At 41.2% G+C, this 11,100-nt stretch overlaps 1 long non-coding RNA gene across 5 annotated transcripts in view; it reads right to left on the reverse strand.

The window, feature by feature from the left end:
* LOC124109403 (uncharacterized) overlaps window positions 1-9,749 on the reverse strand; it is a 61,175-nt gene extending 51,426 nt beyond the window's left edge. For 4 of the 5 annotated variants that reach the window (XR_009224467.1, XR_009224499.1, XR_009224484.1 and 1 more), the window contains exon 1: window positions 9,355-9,749. This is a non-coding gene — a long non-coding RNA (uncharacterized LOC124109403). The remainder of the gene's footprint in view (window positions 1-9,354) is intronic. The other variant, XR_009224477.1, reaches the window with a different exon arrangement.
* Window positions 9,750-11,100: the final 1,351 nt, after the last annotated feature.

The raw sequence follows: 11,100 nt of genomic DNA on the forward strand, positions 1-11,100 counted from the left end.
CACAACAACCCATTGCATTTGCCCAGATCAGTAGGGAGAAGTCACGTGACTGCGCCTAGGAGGATACATAGTCATAGATTTGTGGAAGGAGAAGCCAGGAAATAGGAAGAATTCACCTGGAAAAAAGTACCAAACTCCACGCTCTGCCCCCTTTTAATCACTTACAGCTAAACACTGGACATTTCCGACAGCAAATCAGTATTTCTACAGAAAAATGGTAGGGAAATCAGTATTGAATGCAGTAAACTGGCTTTCTGCTTCAGGAATAACTATGCTAGGCTTCTTCCTTCTCTTCGGTGATGCCATACTACACGTGAACTAAGTGGAACTCCTTTATAGAGAATGTACAAGCCTTAGAACATCTTGTTCTCATGTTATTCTTTATATACGTAATGAGAGGCCATATTTTTTTCTTAAGAAAAGAGCATTGGGCTGGGAATGTTGCTAGAGCACCTGCCCAGCATGAGGCAGGCCCTGAGTTCAATCCCCAGAATACTGATAATAATAACAATGGGAGAAAGAAAAAGACAGGATTAACTTTGAACACAGGAAGACCTATTTATAGCCAAGGAGCACAGTGATGGAGACAAATCACTAGGAGGTGACGTCAAGGGTAGGAGGAGCCTTGCTAAAGTGACTTAATAAGATTCTAGTCACAACTGGGCTAGGCAGACCCAAGAAAGGGCCCTAACATAAGTCTCCTCAAAGAGCAAGCTCAGAGGAATCTGCAAAGTTTGGTCGAGGAAATGACCAGTATTCAGGCTCTCAAGGAGTCCTTCTCCATTCATTGGGTTACACTAGGTCTATGTCAATTGGGAGGCAACTGCTGGTTTGGGTCCCTAGGAGGAACGTTTTGATATCTCTCATCTCTGTGTGACATACAGTCCCTCACACTGAATACCATGATATATATTTGGTTGTAGATGGACACAGTACCCTTATTTTATTCATGAAATTGTATGTGGTGCTGAAGATAGAACCCAGTGCTTCACACGTGCTAGGCAAGTGCTCCACCCCTGAACCACACTCCCAGCCCTGAACAGTATGTTTTCAAATACGAATAAATCCCAAATCAAGTGTGTTCAGAGTTTGTCCCATAATTCATCTTTTTACATTGGAACACAGGAAGTTTCTCATATTATTAGTTTTGTGCCCTCTATTTTTAAAGATTTGATTTCATTTTAGTTTATATTTCTTCTCATCTGCAAAGCAATGTTATTATTCTTTGTAGCTTTTTCAGAAAACAACAAATCATTGAAACAAATGACAAATATTACTTAACAGGTATTAAGAACACGTTTTTTTAAAAAAAATTTTTGTAGTTGTAGATGGACAGAATGCCCTTATTTTATTTGTTTATTTATATGTGGTGCTGAGGATGGAACCCAGTGCCACACATGCTAGACAAGCGCTCTGCCACTGAGCTACAGCCCCAGCCTCCGTAAAACATGTTTTTAAACAGGTAAAAGTTTCAGATCTGATTCATTTTTGTTTATGGTTGACTTTAACATTGGACCACGACTTCATCTCCTTCTACTGAAAACAAAATATAAAAGATGAAATACTCTCCTTTCATATATCAAAGAATTTGCATGAGAGAAACAAACTACCAAGTGAAAAAGTCTATGGGGGCTGGGTGCATTGGCAAATGCTTGTAATCCCAGCAGCTCTCGAGGCTGAGGCAGGAGGATCACGAGTTCAAAGCCAGCCTTAGCCACTTAGTGGGGCCCAAAGGAACTTAGCCAGATCTCATCTCAAAATAAAATATAAAAAGGGCTGAGGATGTGCTCCTGGGTCCAATCCCTATTACAAAATAAATAAATAAATAAATAAATAAAAACAACAGGGGCTGGGGATGTGGCTCAAGCGGTAGCGCGGTCACCTGGCATGCACGGGGCGCTGGGTTTGATCCTCAGCACCACATACAAGTAAAATAAAGATGTGTCCACCGAAAACTAAAAAATAAATATTAAAAAATTCTCTCTCTCTCTCTCTCTCTTTAAAAAAAAATAACAACAACAACAACAACAACAACAAAACTAAAAACAAAACAGCCGGGCATGATGGCACATACCTGTGATCCCATCAACTTGCCTGTAATTCCAGTGATTTGGTAGGCTGAGGCAGTAGGACAGCAAGTTTGAGGCCAGCTTGAGCAACTTAGTGAGACCCTCTCAAAATAAAAAATAAAAAGGTCTAGGGATGTGGCTCAGTGGTTCATCAACCCTGGGGGTTCAACCCACGGTACCCTCCCCCCTAAAAAAAAAAAGAGTGTGAGTACAAATAAAATTAGAGACCCACTCATGAATATAAGCATAAAAATTCTAGTATCTCAGTAAAATGAATTCAGAATTATGTAAAAGAAAATAAAATGACCAGGTTGTATTCACCTCATGAGCACAAGGGAGGATAACCTGTAAAAGGAATACTTGTCACTCCCTGATTTTCCAAGAAAAGGAGACAAGTATATGGTCATCTCAATAGGTTCCAGAAAACCAAAAACATATTTGGTAAATCTGAATAGCAGCCAGGTGCGGTGGCGCATGCCTGTAATCCCAGCAGCTTGGGAGGCCCAGACAGGAAGGAGGATGGTGAGTTCAAAGCTAGCCTCAGTAATGGCGAGGTGCTTAGCAACTCAGTGAGACCCTGTCTTTGAATAAAATACAAAATACGGCTGGGGATGTGGCTCAGTGGTTGCGTGCTCCTCCTGGCACAAAACAAAACAAAACACAAGAGCATTCACAGTATAAGTTTTAATGAAGCCATGAAAATAAAGGAATTTCCATAATCAGATTATTGTTATCAATTTGTCATGCCGTGTGGAAAACTACTTTTCAACTCCACTCGACAACTAGTTGGTAACTTGGTTTAAAAGAAGAACTTTAGTTATCACTCACCAATCTGCAAGTATGCTGTTGTTTTCCAGGTCTTGCAAGGACTCTCCAGCGTCTGTCATGGGCTTTGGGCCATGTTGGAGGCTCGACAAATCCTGTCTCTTCCATGTTTAGGGGTAAATTCGCTGAGGAGGCTGCTAGTTTCTCCTCCCCATGCATCTCATCCTCAAGGAGCCTCGCCTGAGTGTATTTATACCCTGATAGCAAGTCTGCAAGGCAGAAATGGAAGTACACAAGACCCCGAGGCCTACACTGACAATCGGCTCACCATTGGCAGACTCCACATTTCTTTTTCTTCAATATGCAGGGTTGAACTCAGAGGCACTCTATCACTGACTACATACCCAGTCCTGTTTACGTTTTCTATTTTGAGACATTTTCTCTTTAGGGTCTTGCTAAATCGCTGAGGCTGGCTTCCAACCTATGATCCTCCTGCCTCAGCCTCCTGAGTCACTTGGATTACAAGTGCCACCACACCAGGCTCAGACTCAATCTTCTGATGGAAGGAGCTGAAAATTCACATTTCAAGGGCTTGAACACACGAAAAGGAACAATTAGGGCATGTACACACTCAGTGTACTTCAGGCACCTAAGAAACCTACGCCTAAGTGTAATGGTCAGTGAGGAAATAGCAAAAGAATTCCTTTCTCAGCTGTAAAAATAGATGTTTACTCAATCACAATTCTACTGCATAGATTCCTGCAGGCAATGAAGAAAAAAAACATGGAATTGAAGCATTAGGATTATTAAAAAAATTAAAATACCACATATAGCCAGGTGTGGTGAAGCATGCCTGTTATCCCAGCGACTTGGGAAGCTGAGGCAGGAGGATCACAGGTTGGAGACCAGGCTCATCAACTTAGCAAGACCCTGCCTCAAAGCAGAAAAATAAAAAGAACTGGGGATGTAACTCCGTGGTCAATTGCCCCAGAACAAAAATCATAGAATAAAATGTCCTGTATAACTATAGATACATATAAGACAATGTATCAAAACTGTCTAGGTATAAGAGCAATACAAAGTAAACTGAATTCCTTTTTTTTTTTTTTTTTTTGGTTCTGGGGATTCAATCCAGGGGTGCTTAACTGGTGAGCCACATCCCGGCCTTTTGAATATTTAATTTTGAGATAGGGTCTCACTGAGTTTCTTAGGGCCTCACTAAATTGCTGAGGCTGGCTTTGAACTTGTGATCCTCCTGCCTCTGCCCCTGGAGCCCCCAGGATTACAGGCGTGCGCCATCACGCCCGGCTCCAAATATACGTTTTTTAACCTAAAATCCTGGTTACCTTTCATCTCAAGTGTTCAGATAAGCTTTCCTGAGTTATTATAGTTTGAGGTCTTTGCAAATATCATCAACTATTCTTCAGAATATGTAATAATTTTAATTTTGCTTCTTAGCTTTTGCATTTCTTAGAATAAGCATCCCTGCTTACAAAATAACCAGCCACATTAGCCATGTAAAGGGAAGTACAGAGAGGTCGGTCACAAGTAAGGCCCACTGGAGGAGACAAGGACTTGTAAATCTAGAATGTCTTGATTTCTCCTGTTTTCCCTGCTCAGTTAGAGACACAAATATTCAAAATCTCAAATGGCCAACAAGTTGAAACTTAGTACCAATGACTCTGCACTGCACACATTTGTTTTTTACTGGTCCTCAGATTACAAAAATGTTGATGCCTTCTTAAATACACAGCTTATCAAGGACAAACGGAAACGCTTGATCCCAACTCCCGCTTTCCCGAAGGGAACTACTATTAGCAGCTTGATGAGTGTGTTTGTTTAAATATTGTAAAAGTGAATAAAGAGGGCTGGGGGTTGTGGCTCAGTGGTAGAGCGCTCCCTAGCACGTGCTAGGCGCTGGGTTCGGTCCCCAGCACCACATAAAAATAAATTTAAAAATGAAGGTATTGTGTCCAACTACAACGAAAAAAAATTTTAAAGTGAATAAAGATCTGATATTTAATTAAGTAGATTTAGCCTACATCTCAGTGCTAAACACACATGCACACATATACTAAACATTTCCATTTTTTCAAATCCATCAATACTGGTTATAATATACATGGAGTTTGGTGTCCTGGGGCTGTTTGTTTTTTTGGTTCTGGGATTGAACTCAAAGGCATTTAACCACTGAGCCACATCCCCAGCCCCTTTTATTTTTTTAAAATGTTTTTTAGAGGCTAGGGTTGTGGCTCAGCAGTAGAGCCCTCACCTAGCAAGTGCAACACCCTGGGTTCGATTCTCAACACCACATAGAAATAAATTTAAAAAATCATAAAGGTATTGTGTCCAACTACAACTAAAAAATAAAATATAAAAAAATTTAAAAATTTTTTTAGTTGTTTATTAATTTGTTTTTTAATGCAGTGCTGGGGATCAAACTAGTGCCTCACGCATGCTAAGCAACCACTGACACTGAGCTACAACCCCAGCCCCTTATTTTTTATTTTAAGACAAGGTCTCGCTAAGTTGCTTGGGGACTCGCTCAATTGCTGAGGCTGGCCTTGAACTTGTGATCCTCCTGCCTCAGTCTCCCAAGTTTCTGGGATTACAGGCATGCATCACCATGCTGAGCAAATTCTTTTTTTTTGTTTGTTTGTTTGTTTAAGAGGTAAATTATAATATTTAATTCATTATGTCTCCTTAATGGTACCATGAATTCTTGACTGAACACTGGATGATAAGCACTTTCCAATAACATTGAATATTCATGGGAAACCTGACAGTTTTCTTGTGGGTAAATCTTATAGTATTCCTTTATGGTTGCTCAAATCCTAAGACTAACACTTATCTTGAAAAAAATGCACAAATGGAGCAAATATATAGCAGTCAAATGATCGTCTTCAGTCAAGAAGCTTAATAAAGCAAACTATTGGAAGCACTCTAAAAACTTACAAAGTTAGCTGCTTGGCTTGAAGGTATCTCATTCCCTTTTTTGAATCCATGTTTGTGTGTGTTGAACTTCAATTATTCATGTATGTAATAAGAAGAGAATGATAGGCTTTTTATTTATTTATTTATCTGTGGTGCTGGGGATTGAACCCAGGGCCTTGTGCATCCTATGAAAGCGCTCCACCAACTGAGCTATATCCCCAACCCAAAAGAGGCTTTTTAAGATTTCCGTTTTCCTCATATTCACCAAGTGGAACGGTTTGATCCTGAAGTTCCAATTTTGTTTTTTCATCCCTAAGTCGAGTTGTGAACAACTAACTCCCTTTATGAGGACTTGGAGTAGGATTTCAATCTTTCCAGAGGCTTAAGAAAACCAAGTGTTAGGGCCTGGAGCTATAGCTTAGCAGTAGAGCGCCTTGTCTAGTTCATGTGAAGCCCTGGGTTGGATCCTCAGCACCACATACAAATAAATAAAATACAGGTATTGTGTCCGTGTACAACTAAAATAACAATAATAAAACAAACAAAACTACGTGCTATAGCAGAACCTGGACAATGGACATTCTGCCACTCTCCCTTGCCACTCTCGCAAAGAAGCCTCAGTGGTCCTCTTTGGTGCCAACTTTCTACTTCCTGTGGAGTGTTGCTGTGTGTTCACTAAGTCGCAGGCACAGAGAACAATACTTGCTATCATGGAATGAACGGTTATGTCCCAAACCTCAAGGATGTCATCTTCCTTAGGAGAAGGCCGACAGCTAAATAACCCATTTCTGTCCCTTAGAAAAAGAAGAATGCCCAGACTCCTCCCCCGCAAAAAAAAAAAAAAAAAAAAAATAGGATCTGAGTGATTTACTCTAGGCTTGCCTTCACTGGGGAGATTGTCCCATTCCCTGGCTTCCCGCCTTTGTCCAGAGCTCCTGATCTGAAGTCAAGGAGGTCTACTCAGGACTAAGGTCCACTCACTTTCACAAAAGGCCCAACCTTTTTCAACTGCTGGGCCTCATGGAGTTCCCTCACAATTTGGGGTTCTGTCAAACTACTTCCTCTTGGTGGCAGTACTGCCTTGGGAAAGCTGCTTAGACCTGCTTCCCAGGCCCCTGTACTCCCACCCACTTGACTTAAAAAAAAAAAAAAAAGCCAGCCACCCAAAGACAAAAGAGCCAGAAAGGAAGCTGCCTAGGGAGCTTGCCTTGTTTGGGGAAATTCTGCTTCTGGTCTCACTCTGAAATCCACCTGAGGCCTATACCCCCCAGAGCATCAACTGCTCTTTGTCTTTCAGGAATTCCATTTGCACTCTACCAAGCCTTTGCAGATCTGCTCTTCTTTCTTCAGCCTGGATTCCCAACATTTCCTCAAGTTATTTCCTTCCGTGAGCAATTATCAGAGGTCCGGGGTACGAAAGTGAGAAAACAGATGCAAATAAGGGCCTAGAGAATTAAAATTCTGGGGCCCAGGTCAGGTGACTTGTCTCATGGCCATTTTCTCTGGGAGGCCTCCATTTGCTGACCTGAGCCTTTGGCTTTGTGTGTTCAAATGGAAGTTGTAGCACCTTAAGAGAAGGGGCCAGTGGGTTCTCATATCCAAATTCCACAGTATGAATCTCTCAGACTGAGGCATACTCTTGAACTCGTATAAATTCTGGTCAAGAAGCTGATGAGTTTTCCCCACGGTTTCATCACTTAGCATCGCAATACAAGCACATTCCCTTCATGTAAGTCATTATGTGACCCTTAATGACATTATTGTGTATGCATGTCCCACTCATTTAATCCTGGGGGGTCAGTCTTCGTGTTTTAGCATAAGCAAGATATACTGCTTGCATAGAATTTAGAAAAATCACCAAATGCTGATCAAGAGTAAAAGTGCTAATCATCAATAAATAAGGCTTTCCATATTTACTCCCATTCTTATTTATAGTGACACACTGCACTAAATTTACAATTAAATTGGATTTATATATGCATCATTTCTTAAAACTCAAATTTTCATTTCTGATTCCAGGTAGACTGAAATTATTCTGAAAAGTTTGCAAGAGCTGGATTTTAGACAATACAATATTTCCAAAGACTTTCTTGGTTGACCCATTCATGAAAGAACATTAGGTTCTCATCTAATTGTTCAAAATTTATATATAGGACATAAAATACTTGTAATACTGTGACTCAGCGATTTTCAGTCCTGCCTTACCTAATCATTGCTATGGTGAGATTTGTATACTTAGACATAAAATATCTAAAATACATGTACACAAAATTATATATATATATATATATATATATATATATATATATATAATTAAACAGGCACTATGTATTCTGTCTCAGAAAACTAGGGTTCCTTTTTTTATCTACTTTTCAGAACGTATACCAAATTTTTATCTTTTTCTGTGTAAACTGGAGAGCAAACAGAATTCAATAAATGAAGGTTCAGATTGGCATTTCTCTTGAAAATAAGATTTCAAGGGTTCTCACCACATGTGCACAAAAAGGTATTTATGAGGGGCTGGATCTATTAATTAGCTTGATTGTGGTCATCCTTTCACCATGTAAACATGTATCAATACATGCTGTATACCTGAAATGCATCCAATTTTCCCTTTTTGATCAAACCCCAATAAAGCTGGGAAAGGTATACTGGTTTGAAAATTAAGTAGTCACCCTACCTGCTCAAGTATCTCCTCAAGATCAAGAAGGACCCAAACTTAGCAGATGTTTTAGTTTTAAAGGGACGTTTCAAACAAGAAGAAACTGCTATTTCTCCAAGTCCATCACCCACCTGGCCTATCCTAAGAAAACTTTGAAATGGATGCATTCACACTCTTTACATGAAGCTAAAATCTTCATTAACATCTGCTAATATAATTGTTAAGACAAGCAGACATTAATATGTTGGTTGAGAATTTCACTGAAACGCCTACTCACACCAAGTGTAACATGGACCACGATCATAAACATGTAACTGCAAAATGTTTCCACATTTATGCACTAGGATGCATGTTTGCTTCTCCTTAAATGTAACTGGATGCACACTGGGTGCAGTTCCCATCAAGTCTTTCGGACACATGCACATAGGCACAGATATCTGAGTGCTTAGGAATGTTTTTGTACTTTACTTTTCTATTTGTGTGTGTGTGTGTGTGTGTGTGCCAGGGATGGAACCCAGGCCTTGCACACACTAGGCAAGGGCACTACCGCCTGACTTACATTCCCACATTCCCAGGCACCTTCGAGATTTCTAGTTCAAGAAATCTATCAAAATTTACCTGCTGCTGGCAAAGCATTCAATATTTGAGAAACAGCACATTGGACAGTACATGGTACCTCAATCCCGGTAAGAAGAAATAATCAAGATGGCGTTGCCATCATTCTTGCATCTTTGCAGGTACAATACCTACTTTTAAAAATTAATGTTCAGATTCCCTGGTACCTGGAGCGTTCAAAGAAGCTCCCTCCATCTGTAGCTTTAACACTTTTAAAATACTATGAAATATTCGCTGGAATACTAACATATTTAAAATTTTTGCCTCTTTTTGCATTTCTAGAAAGAATCATGCTTCTTCACAATGTACCTGGTAGGACAGCCAAGAATGAAGAAGTGAAGCCAGGTCACAGGTAATGAATGCCACCTCCAGCAGCCAAGGGCTTTTAAAACGTTGGTTCCTCTTCCTCCTCTTGCCTTGATTTTGGTCCCCATCTGCTCGTGGGTGCTCTGCTCTCCCAGGAGAAGCGCTAACCCTTCTTGGCCTGGCTGGGTTGTTCCACACCGCTTCAAGGCCCTCCTAGCTCCAAGCCATTTAGGTGTCCCTGAGACCTCCGGCAAGCACATGGAGTCTTTCTCTAAGCCACCAGCTATTGTCCTGCCCTCCGTTCTCTGACCCTCCGACCTAAAAGGGCCAAGGCCCCACTCTTGTGGAGACCACGTGTCAGCCGTTCTCAAGATCTAAGGGGCAGGGAAAGATGCAAATATCCCGAGGCCCAGAACTTTGTTGGTGGCTTCCTCTAGTCCCTCCCACACTGGGAGGATCCCAAGACTCCACCCCAGGACTTCCTGTGTCTGGACATCCTCACAGCACCCCAGTCTTTGTCACCTACACTGGGACCTTTCCTCAGGAAAAGGAACTGAGACCCTGTTCCTCCTGGAAGGATTCACACAACAAATCCTTCCAAACTAAGGAGGATCTTTCCTCTCAAGGAGAAAGCCTAGGGGCTTTTCCCAGAATGACCTCATGATGTCAGTGTTGCTCCAGGAACTGGATTTTACACTGCCCTGTCCTCCCTGCCACCTCGGTCGGCCCGCTCCCCCGCCCCTCCCGTGTGGGGAAAAACAAAAGGCTACCCAGAGATAAACCCCCAGGAAATAAGGTTGCCTTGTTGTTTTGCCCAGTTTGAAAAAAAAACCTGCTCACACTATTGTGATTCTGCTTTTGGTTCCATCTAAAGTCAAACTGAGGCTTCAACCTACTCTCATCAGGGGTCTTTTCAGTTCAAGAATTCAATTTCCACCTACCTAAATCTCAACAATTTCGCTTTTCTGCACTCAGCAATATATCTCCAACATTTTCTCATGGCACAAATTGTCTTGGAGTATCAGGGGACAAACCTCAGGGATTCAGACCTCGTGGGAAAAGGAAATGGTTACACCTAAGAGCTTGGATAACAGCAAATCTAAGCACCAGTCCCCGTGCTTCTTGGCTTGGCTGGCTTCCCAGGTTCCCTGGGAGTCCTGCTCTATCTTCTGGCCCAAGCATTGGGCCTGTATGCTCAGGGAGAAGCTTCTTTTTTTCTGGAATTCTTAAGATTTGTGTCCAGAGAGTCTCAAGACTTCCCACTCTCTAGCACCCATTAGCAGTGATACAGATACTCAACTATGGGTGAATGCCAGCCAGAGGAAACCGAGTCTCATGGTTTCATCTAAGATCGGAATACAGGCATGTTCCCATGTCATTTTTATGACTGCCAATGGCTTCCTATAAGTTGATTGCAAAGGTACATGTAACTTAGGGAGCAGTCTTAACAGCATTTTCTGGTAAGTTACTAAGGAATGGTACTTGCAAAGGATTCCCAAAATAAACAGGTGCTGATCAAGAGCAAAGCACACACACAGACACACACACACACACACACAAAAATTGAAAAAAGTAAAGCACAGTCATAAACAACTCTGTTAAAGGGATCTCTGCTAATCATAGCGGTAATGCCAATAGAAAGGTAGTGAACAAAAATCAGATGGCATTAGATAACTACAGCTCATAGAGACATCTGTGACATTATAAAAACTAAATGGACATATGAACAAAGAGGGTGAAGTTTAATTA

Source organism: Marmota monax, unplaced genomic scaffold (genome assembly GCF_021218885.2).
Source record: "Marmota monax isolate L192 unplaced genomic scaffold, Marmota_monax_Labrador192_F-V1.1 WCK01_AAM20220418_F8-fsc00054, whole genome shotgun sequence".
Lineage (NCBI taxonomy): Eukaryota > Metazoa > Chordata > Mammalia > Rodentia > Sciuridae > Marmota > Marmota monax.